Consider the following 9,215-nt stretch of genomic DNA (forward strand, 5'->3'; position numbering starts at 1 on the left):
TGCCTTCTCACTAGGCAGACTAGCTAGCGACAATGGGCTGGCACTGCTCGACAGCCGACTTTTATAACCGGCTGTCAAACAGTGACAGCCAATGGGAGCGGCTGGTGCTCCCGCTCAAACAGCGGACCTGGTTGGCGACTCCAACCAGTTCCAAAGACATAACAGTGTGGGTGCTCCATCACTGGAGACTAGACAGCCAATGGTACAAGGTCTCCTGCCTGAGCATGGGGTGGGACTAGAAGACCTCCCAGGTCCCTTCCAATCCTGTTATTCTGTTATGCTAACTTCCTTCCTTCCTTCCCTCCCTCCCTCCCTCCCTCCTTCCTGTCTTTCCTTCTTCCTTCTCCATCACTGGAGGTTTTTGAGAAGAGACTGGCCAACCCTTCATCTGAAATGGTAGAGGGTCCCCTGCTCAAGCAGGGGTTTGGACTAGAAGACCTCTGAGGTCCCTTCCAACTCGGTTATTCTATGTTCCATACTCTCAAGTTATTTGAACTATGCAGGGGTGGGCTGCTACGGGTTTGTGGGGACCTGTTGCTAATGTTATGGCTGATTCAGAGAACCGCCAAATCTCACCCCTGGCTGGCCCCACCCACCCCTCCCCTCCCACCTCATCCCTCCCCTCCCAGGAATCTCCACGCGGCCCATTTTGGATGTGAGGTAAGCGCAGGGCCCGCACAGAGGCTCAGGGAGGGGAAAAAACGGGCCTCCCAGAAGTTCTGGAAGTCCAGAAATGGGCCCGTTTTTGGCTTCCGGAGAGCCTCCTGTATCACCCTTGGGAGCAAAAATGGGTACAGGGGGGATGTTTTGTGCCCCGCATGTCCCCGTTTTTGACCTATTAGGCTTCCCTGCACCACCCTGGGAATGAAAAGGGGTTGCAAGGGGCCCATTTTGCCCTCCCCAGACTCCGGAGGCTCTCTGGAGGCTGGAAATGGGCCCGTTTCTGGCCTTCCGGAGCTTCCGGCAGGCCCATTGTTTGCTCTCCCTGAGCCTTCGCACAGCCTCTGCACTTTCCTGCAATCCAAAACAGGCTGTGTGGGGACTTCTGGGAGGGGTGGGGCAGGTGGAGCCAGGCAGTCGTCAGAACTACCGGTTCATTGAACCAGATGTATAATTAACACCCGGTTCGGCCAAACTGGTGTGAACTGGATGAAGCTTCCCCACCCACCCACCCCCGGGCTTATCCAATTAAGTTTTACTTTGGGGGAATTCAAATTCCCGAGTCTTTCCTTATTTTGGATTCACTAGTTAGACAATTGACTTATCGAAGCTGACCACGGATAGTGTTTGCAGAAGGGAGGAACCTGACTTGAAGATGTGCTATTTCTCTGCTGGGAATGAGATGACAACCAGAGCAGAAAGAGAAGAGGTTGCTAGGTTATGGTTTGTGCTAAACTTAGGTGCAAGAGGAGAGATGTCACTTGCATTGAGCACATTTGGGAAGACCTTCTTGTTTTGTGAGTCTTACATTTCTGCTGTCCCACAGGATCTCCTGAGCAACAGACTGACGGGTTTTGCATAAACCATCTCTCTCTCTCTTGCTGCACAGTTTTCCTAGTTTGGTTAGGTATGTACTCCTGCTATGATCCCTGTAGTCAAAGCAAGAGAGATGGATCAGCAACCTGTCAACACCCACCATTTCCCATTGATGGCCTGGTCTGGCTGTCTTCAAAAAGAAGGCGTTTATATAACTCCGGATTGTCTTTGAAGGACAGCGGTGAGAGCCAAGTGAAGCACTAATTAAAGTGATAGAGTAGAGTGGATCTCCTGGTACAAACTCACATTGAATCATGATCAGGGTGGGCTGCTGGGGGTTCGCAGGGGTTCGGTTGATCCTCTAGCTAAGATTCTGCGCAGTTTGACGAACCCGCAAATCCCGCCCCTGGCTGGCCTCGCCCACCCCGCCCACCTCTTCCAGGAGTTCCCCACGTGGCCCATTTTGGATGCAGGTAAGTGCAGGCCGTGTGCAGAGGCTCAGGGAGGGTGAAAAACGGGCCTCCTGGAAGTTCAGGAAGGCTGGAAATGGGCCCATTTCCAGCTTCCAGAGAGCCTCTGGAGACCAGGGAGGCCATTTTCGCCCTCCCAGAGGCTTGAGGAAGGCTTTTGCAGGCTTCTGCAGGCTTTGCAGGCTGAAAACTAGCCCCGTTTCATCACTTCTGGTATTTTTGGAAAAATAGGAAGTGATGAAACAGGGCAGTCTGCAAAGCCTACAGAAGCCTGCAGAAGTCTTTCTCAAGCCTCTGGGAGGCCAAAAAAGGCCTCAAATCCACCAAAAATCAGCTGTGAGGCACACGCATGTGCAGTGAGGTAAGTTTGCCTGTGGCTTGCGTGCCAGCACAAATGGCTCTGCATGCCACCTGTGGCATGTGTGCCATAAGTTCGCCATCAGGGGCCTACACCATGAGAAAGGAAATGAGGAAATACTTCTATGCCCTTCCTTAAACTCCAGAGTATCCAGGTGGGATTATTAAATTTATTCACTCATTCTATCCATCATCGATCCACTGTAGGACAAAGGCCTCTTCCTCGTGTTTCCAACCAAGATGGTCCTGAGCTTTCTTTTGACAATTGGTCCCACCATACTTTCTGATGTTGTCGATCCATCCTGTTTTAGGTCTCTTTCCTGGATGCTTTTGATCCAGTGGGATCCATTCTAGGACTGCCTTGGTCCACCGGCCACCAGCTCTGTGACCAGCCCATTCCCATTTCCATTCTTTTACTCTCTTGGTAGCATCGTATACTTTTGTTTGTTTTCGACCTTCACATGGATTAGAGAGCAAATGAAATTACTGAGACTATAGATCAGAATATCCAGTGAGTTCGAGAGTTGCTTGATTAAAGCAACAACAGATCTGCCTGGGAGCCCATGAGACACCTTAATTTTGCCTAATTGTCTCTCTCTCTTTTTTTTCCTCTCTTTCTTTCTCTGCCTCTCTCTTTTTTCTTCTGTCTGTCTCTCCTTTTTTCTATATTTCTATGTCTTTCTCTGTCTGTCTGTCTCTCTCTGTGTGTGTGTGTGTGTGTGTGTGTGTGTGTATGTCTCTCTCGCCTTCTGTCCCTGTCTCTCTCTGTCTCTCCTTTTCTTTATCTTTCTCTGTCTGTCTGTCTGCCTCTCTCTGTGTGTGTGTCTCTCTTTCTTGCTCTGTTTGCCTCTGTCTGTCCCTGTCTCTCCACCTCTGTCTCTCTCTTTTTCTCTGTCTCTGTCTCTCTGTGTGTGTGTGTTTCTCTGTCCCTCTCTGCCTCCCAGCCTCTGTCTGTCTGTCTGTCTCTCTCTCTCTCTCTCTCTCTCTGTGTGTGTGTGTGTCTGTCTGTCTCTGTCTCTGTCTCTCTCTGTGTAAAGGTGTGTGAACTCAGCCATTACAATTTGTGTTCACTAAAGTCAGCTCATTGGGCTCACCCAGGAAAGCACATTCAGGCCTGCACAGACCGCTGCAAATATGTGAAGCCATTATATTTCTTTTGTCCCTTCAACTGTGACATTATTCTCTTTGACGTTCTTTTTAGAATAGAAAATCAGATGATCCTTCATTTAATTTTTTATTCTTTATGGAGGCTCGACTACTTTTGTGTTGTCCCTGCTCTTCTTTACATGGCTTTACATTCACTCGCACTGTAAGTCATTTTGAAATGATGCCATAAAGAACATTAACCAACCTTTATATTAGATTAAAAGGGGGAAATATATTGCCCCTTTAATATGTATTTGAAAATAACATAACACAAAGAACAATTACGTGCGGGTACTAAAGGGGGCTCTGGGGAAGATAAAAGCAAAGACACCAGATCCCAGAATTGAAACCAATGTCTGGAGCAATTTGGAACTGAACAAATATTGAACATTCAGGTCCTGATCAGATAAAATATGTTGACTCACATCAACATCACAGCCGGCAAAATATATTCTGAACTTCAGTCTGTTGGAAGGAAAATCCATCTGGTTCGGTTCCAAGCTGGGAGAAAAAGGCTAGAAACAACGTGGAGACGGATTGGAAAGAAATTTTATTAATGAACAGAACCTCCAGTTCTAACAGATAACAGATAATCAGAGCTGGAAGGTACCTTGTAGGTCATCTAGTCCAACCCCCCCACCCAAGCAGGAGATCCTGCACCATTTCTGACAGATGTCAGTCCAGTCTCTTCTTGAAAGTCTCAAGTGATGAGACTTCTGAAGGCAACTTCTGTTCCATTGGTTGATTCTTCTTATTGTCAGAAAGTTTCTCCTTATTTCCAGGTTGAATCTCTCCTTGCTCAGTTTCCATCCATTATTTCTTGTCTGGCCTTTGGGTGCCTTGCAAAATAGTTTGACCCCCTTCTCCTCTCTATGGCAGCCCCTCAGATATCAGAAGACTGCTATCCTGTCTGCCCTGGTTCTTCTCTTCCCTAGACTAGCCAGGCCCAGTTCCTGTAACCATTCTTCATATGTTTCAGCCTCCAGTTTCCTAATCATTCTGGTTGCTCTTCTCTGCACTCTTTCTAGAGTCTCAACATCATTTTTGTAGTCTGGTGACCAAAACTGGATGCAGTGCTCTAGGTGTGGTCTTACTAAGGCTTTATTAAATGGTATTAGTACCTCCCTTAATCCTGATTGTAGCCAATGACCCAGGAGATTACAGCACAAGACCCAGGATGTCACAACAATAGAACTCAGAAGGTCATCACACAGCCCATTACCCAGGTCGTTACAACACAGGAGGCTGATAGACACACAGCCAATACCTCAGCCACACATATTATGAAAAAGTCAGCCAATCTGCAAACATCAACTCCATCAACCAATCAAGAAATGACAACACAGCCAACCTCCCCACCAGTATTTATAGAGAGACGGCAGCTCCAATCACGCTTTGCTCGCACAAGCACAAAGCTGAAAGCACCAGCCTGAAGATGGCAAGGGGCACCTCATTGAAATGTTGCCAAGATACTCTCAATCTTACGTGGGACCTAAACACACCAAGATCTGCATACACACACACACACACACACACACACACACACACACACACACATAAAATTCTCCTGTGCCTACAAGGAGTGACATCATATCCAATGACATCATCATGCAAATGACACTTCCAAGCTTTTAATGGACAGCTATGCTCCTCCTTAGCGTTACCAGATGTGCTCAGAAGCAAAGCACTTGAGATTAGTTCTCATAATGACTTCAGTAAGAAATATCTTTAAACCACACTCAGTGTGTGTCTTAGTTAATTTAACCCATGCCTCTCTCTTTCCCACTAAAAGAGCTTTTCCTGGCACAGAAAGACAGAATATCATGCCCATATTTGGTTTGACGGATAGGCCTTTATGGTCTTCCTGCCACCTGGGAATGAGAATTTAAAAGAGATACAAGCTGAGAGCAACAGCTGCTGGGAGCAAACGTGAGTTTATCTTGAGTTGACTTTGGTTATCTGCGTTCCTGGTGTCTTCCCAACTGTGTTGAGTTATTGCTGTGCCTTCACGTCTAGAATTCCTGCTCCTGCCCTGCTAATTAATTACTTCAGTTTGACTTGTTACCGTTACAGTTTTTGTTGACCACGTTTTGGATTTGATTCTCTGCAGCCAAAGGCTGTTCCTGGGAGAATTTTTCTCCAGCCCAGAAGGCAACCAGGACATTGGGGGTGAAGTTGGAGCGAATAAAGGGACTCCTACTGATTACCTGACTGTGCTACCTTTGTGCCCCCTGCCTTTGGGTCATCACACTTCTCCAGCTCTGAACTGAGCTGAACGCAAATGAACTGAAGAAGCTTCTTGCATGAGAAGCAAAACCTCTTCAAGGAAAAAATAAAGTCTAGCTGCCTTTTGAAGAAGCACCTTTGGGATAGTGGAGATGTTTGCAGACCTGACCTTGTGGTTCTTATCTCCCGCCTAGCTATTCCATGCAGTTATTCCTTATGCTTTATGCCATGGCAACCTTGTGAATTTCAACTCCTAGAGTTCCTCAGACAGCCATGCTGGTTGGGGAATTCTGGGAGATGGAGTCCACAAGTCTTAAAATTGCCCAGGTTGGAGACTCATGCTTTATGCTTCTCCGACTTCAGGATCGAATTATTCCTCAACATCTATTCCAACTTCAGTCATTTTAGAAACTCTTAGTTTCTAAAACAACTCCTTCAGTTCACCCCGGGGCCATTGGTTACTCTCTTCCATTATGTCTCTCCTCAACTGGGACAGGCCCTCTGAAGCCAAGAGATTAATGGAGATTCTGATTTATATCACCCACTCCAACTACAGGGGAGCTGGATTTAGCAAGCCAGATAAGGGAAAGAGAAGCCCTAAGGAGTTTTTGATCTAAATTAAGACTGGGTGGAATTATGCAAACACACAGTAAGGAGAAGAGATGGGGAGAGATATTGGGATTCACAGAGAGTCAAAACTGACTGTAAACAAACAGTACTTCTCGGCCTGTTGACTTTTTTTTAAAAAAATAATTCCTTGGTGGAGCCTTTTGGGAGAAAATAAATACCCAAGGAATTTATTCTCACCAGGTACGTACTACTATCCATCTCAGAATTGGTACAAGTGGGAAGGATTTGTTGGAATACCTCATCCAATTTGGGTCCCCAAGTTACAAAAAAGATGTTGAGACTTTGGCAAAAGTGCAGAGAAGAGCAACTATGACCAACAAATGCTCTGTCCTACATATTGGTAAAAAAAAAAAAAGTACACCAAATACAAGCTAGGTCTCATTGATGACTCTGTCAAGGACCTTGGAGTACTCATATCCAAAGACCTAAGCCCCAGAGCTCCCTGCAACAGCATTGCCAAAAAGACATTAAGAGTTGTAAATCTAATCTTACAAAACTTCTCCTCCAGTAACATTGAATTGCTAATTAGGGCATACAAAACTTTTGTTAGACCAATACTCAAATACAGCTCATCAGTCTGGAATCCGCACTGTATATTGGACATTCATACAATTGAGTGAGTTCAGATGTATTTCATGAGAAGAGTTCTACACTCCTCTATTCACAACATAATACCCTACATCACCAGGCTTGAAATTTTGGGCTTGGACAACCTTGAATTACACCGCCTATGGTTGGACTTAAGCATAGTACACAAAATTATCTGCTACAATGTCCTTCCGGTCAATGATTACTTCAGCTTCAGCTGCAACAATACAAGAGCAACACAACAGATACAAACTCAATGTAAACTACTCCAAACTTGATTGCAGAAAGTACGACTTTTGCAACAGACGACTTTTGCAACAGAGTGGTCAATGTCTGAAACTCACTACCTGACTCTGTTGTTACATCCTCTAACCCCCACTCCTTTAACATCAAACTATCCACTATTGACCTCACCCTTTTCCTAAGAGGTCTGTAAGGGACGTGCATAAGTACACCGTCGTGCCTACCGTCCCTGTCCTATTGTCCCCATTTATTTGTACCTATTCCATGTTTATACTTATACCTATTGTCTTGTAAGCGATTGACAAATCAAATCAAATCAAATCAAAAAATAAATAAAACTAGGATGATTAAAGGCCTGGAGGCCTTTAAAACATATGAAGAACAGTTGCAGGATTTGGGTTTGGCCAGTCTAGAGAAAAGAAGGACTTGAGGGGACAGAAGAGCTGTCTTCCAGTATTTGAGGGGCTGCCCCAAAGAAGAGGGGGTCGACTTATTTTCCAAAGCACCAGAAGGCAGGACAAGAAATAATGGATGGAAATTAATGAAGGAGAGAAGCAAACTAGAGGAACTTCCTAACTGTGAGGACAATTAACCAGTGGAACAACTTCCCTCCAGAAGTTGTGGCTGTTCCATTACTGGAGGCTTTCAATAAAATAAATAAATAAATGTCCCAATTTCTTCGTACCTATTTCCTGTATTCTTACTCATGTTTATACTTATACCTATGATCTTGTAAGCGATGGACAAATCAAGTAAATAAATAAAAATAAATAAGAAACTGGACAGCAGAAATGGTATAGGGCAGCGATCTTCAAACATGACAGCTTTAAGACTTTGGACTTCAACTCCCAGAATTCCTCCTCCAGTCATGTTAGCTCACGAATTCTGGGAGTTGAAGTCCACAAAGTCTTAAACATGCCAAGTTTGAAGACCCTTGGTTTAGGGTCTCCTGCCTGAGCAGGGGGTTGGACTAGAAGACCTTCAAGGTGCCTTCCAGCTCTATTCTGATTAAATTGAGATAGAAGGAAGGAGGAGAAGTGTTGAATGGACCAGAACCAGTCAAGAAACTGCTCAGTACATTCCCTCACCTCCGTCTGTCAGCAAAGCATCTTGAGTAACTCTTTGGAAGAAGCCGCAACAGGAAAGCAAATTTGGCATGCTTTGCATGTCCATAATTCTCTCAAATACCTGCCTTTCAACCCTAACTCCAGCCAAGGAAATGGAAAGAAAAACAGCACCTCGGGGGGCGTCTTTTTCTGCTGAAAGATTGAGTTCTATAGCCCTCCCCCTGGTGAAATCTGAGGTCTTGCATTCATTTGCACGTACTCCAGAGATAAAACATGCCTGGGTTTTCTCTCACACTTTCTCCTGCACATACACGCTGATCTACATTTGCTCACATTTAAAAATAGAACACAGGTTTCTCTGGAATTGTCTTGAAGGTGGTTGACGCTACTGCTTCTGCTAGAACAGAACAGAACAGAAAGGAGGGTAGGGCAGGGCAGGGCAGAAGAGGAGAGGAGAGGAGAGGAGAGGAGAGGAGAGGAGAGGAAGAGAAGAGAAGAGAAGAGAAGAGAAGAGAAGAGAAGAGAAGAGAAGAGAAGAGAAGAGAAGAGAAGAGAAGAGAAGAGAATTCTTTATTGGCTAAGTGTGATTGGACACACACAAGAAATTTGTCTCTGCTACATACACTCCCAGTATACATATAAGCAACAAGTGATAAATCACTTATTATAATTTTATGTTCATAATCCTAAAATACAATCACCCTAAATCATAAGATACAACACTCAGTGAGAGTCATGGGATACTAAATAGAAGCCATCAACAGAAACCGTAAGATACAAAATTATAATCATAAGAAGCTAAGGAAATAGGTAACTAGGCAAGATGGGAAGCATAATAATAATAAATAATAATAATACAGCCCTATTAGTTGGTTTGACCTCCCGTGGCATAAGACAGTGCTGTGGGAATTAGTTGTTTAGCAGAGTGATGGCAAGGGGAAGAAAAACTCTCCTTTTATGTCTAGTTGTTTTGGCATGCGACGCCTTGTTCTTCCCATTTTGTTTTAAAACT

The sequence above is a fragment of the Pseudonaja textilis genome, chromosome 5 (genome assembly GCF_049901715.1).
Source record: "Pseudonaja textilis isolate UNSWEBS1 chromosome 5, rPseTex1.2, whole genome shotgun sequence".
Taxonomy (NCBI): domain Eukaryota; kingdom Metazoa; phylum Chordata; class Lepidosauria; order Squamata; family Elapidae; genus Pseudonaja; species Pseudonaja textilis.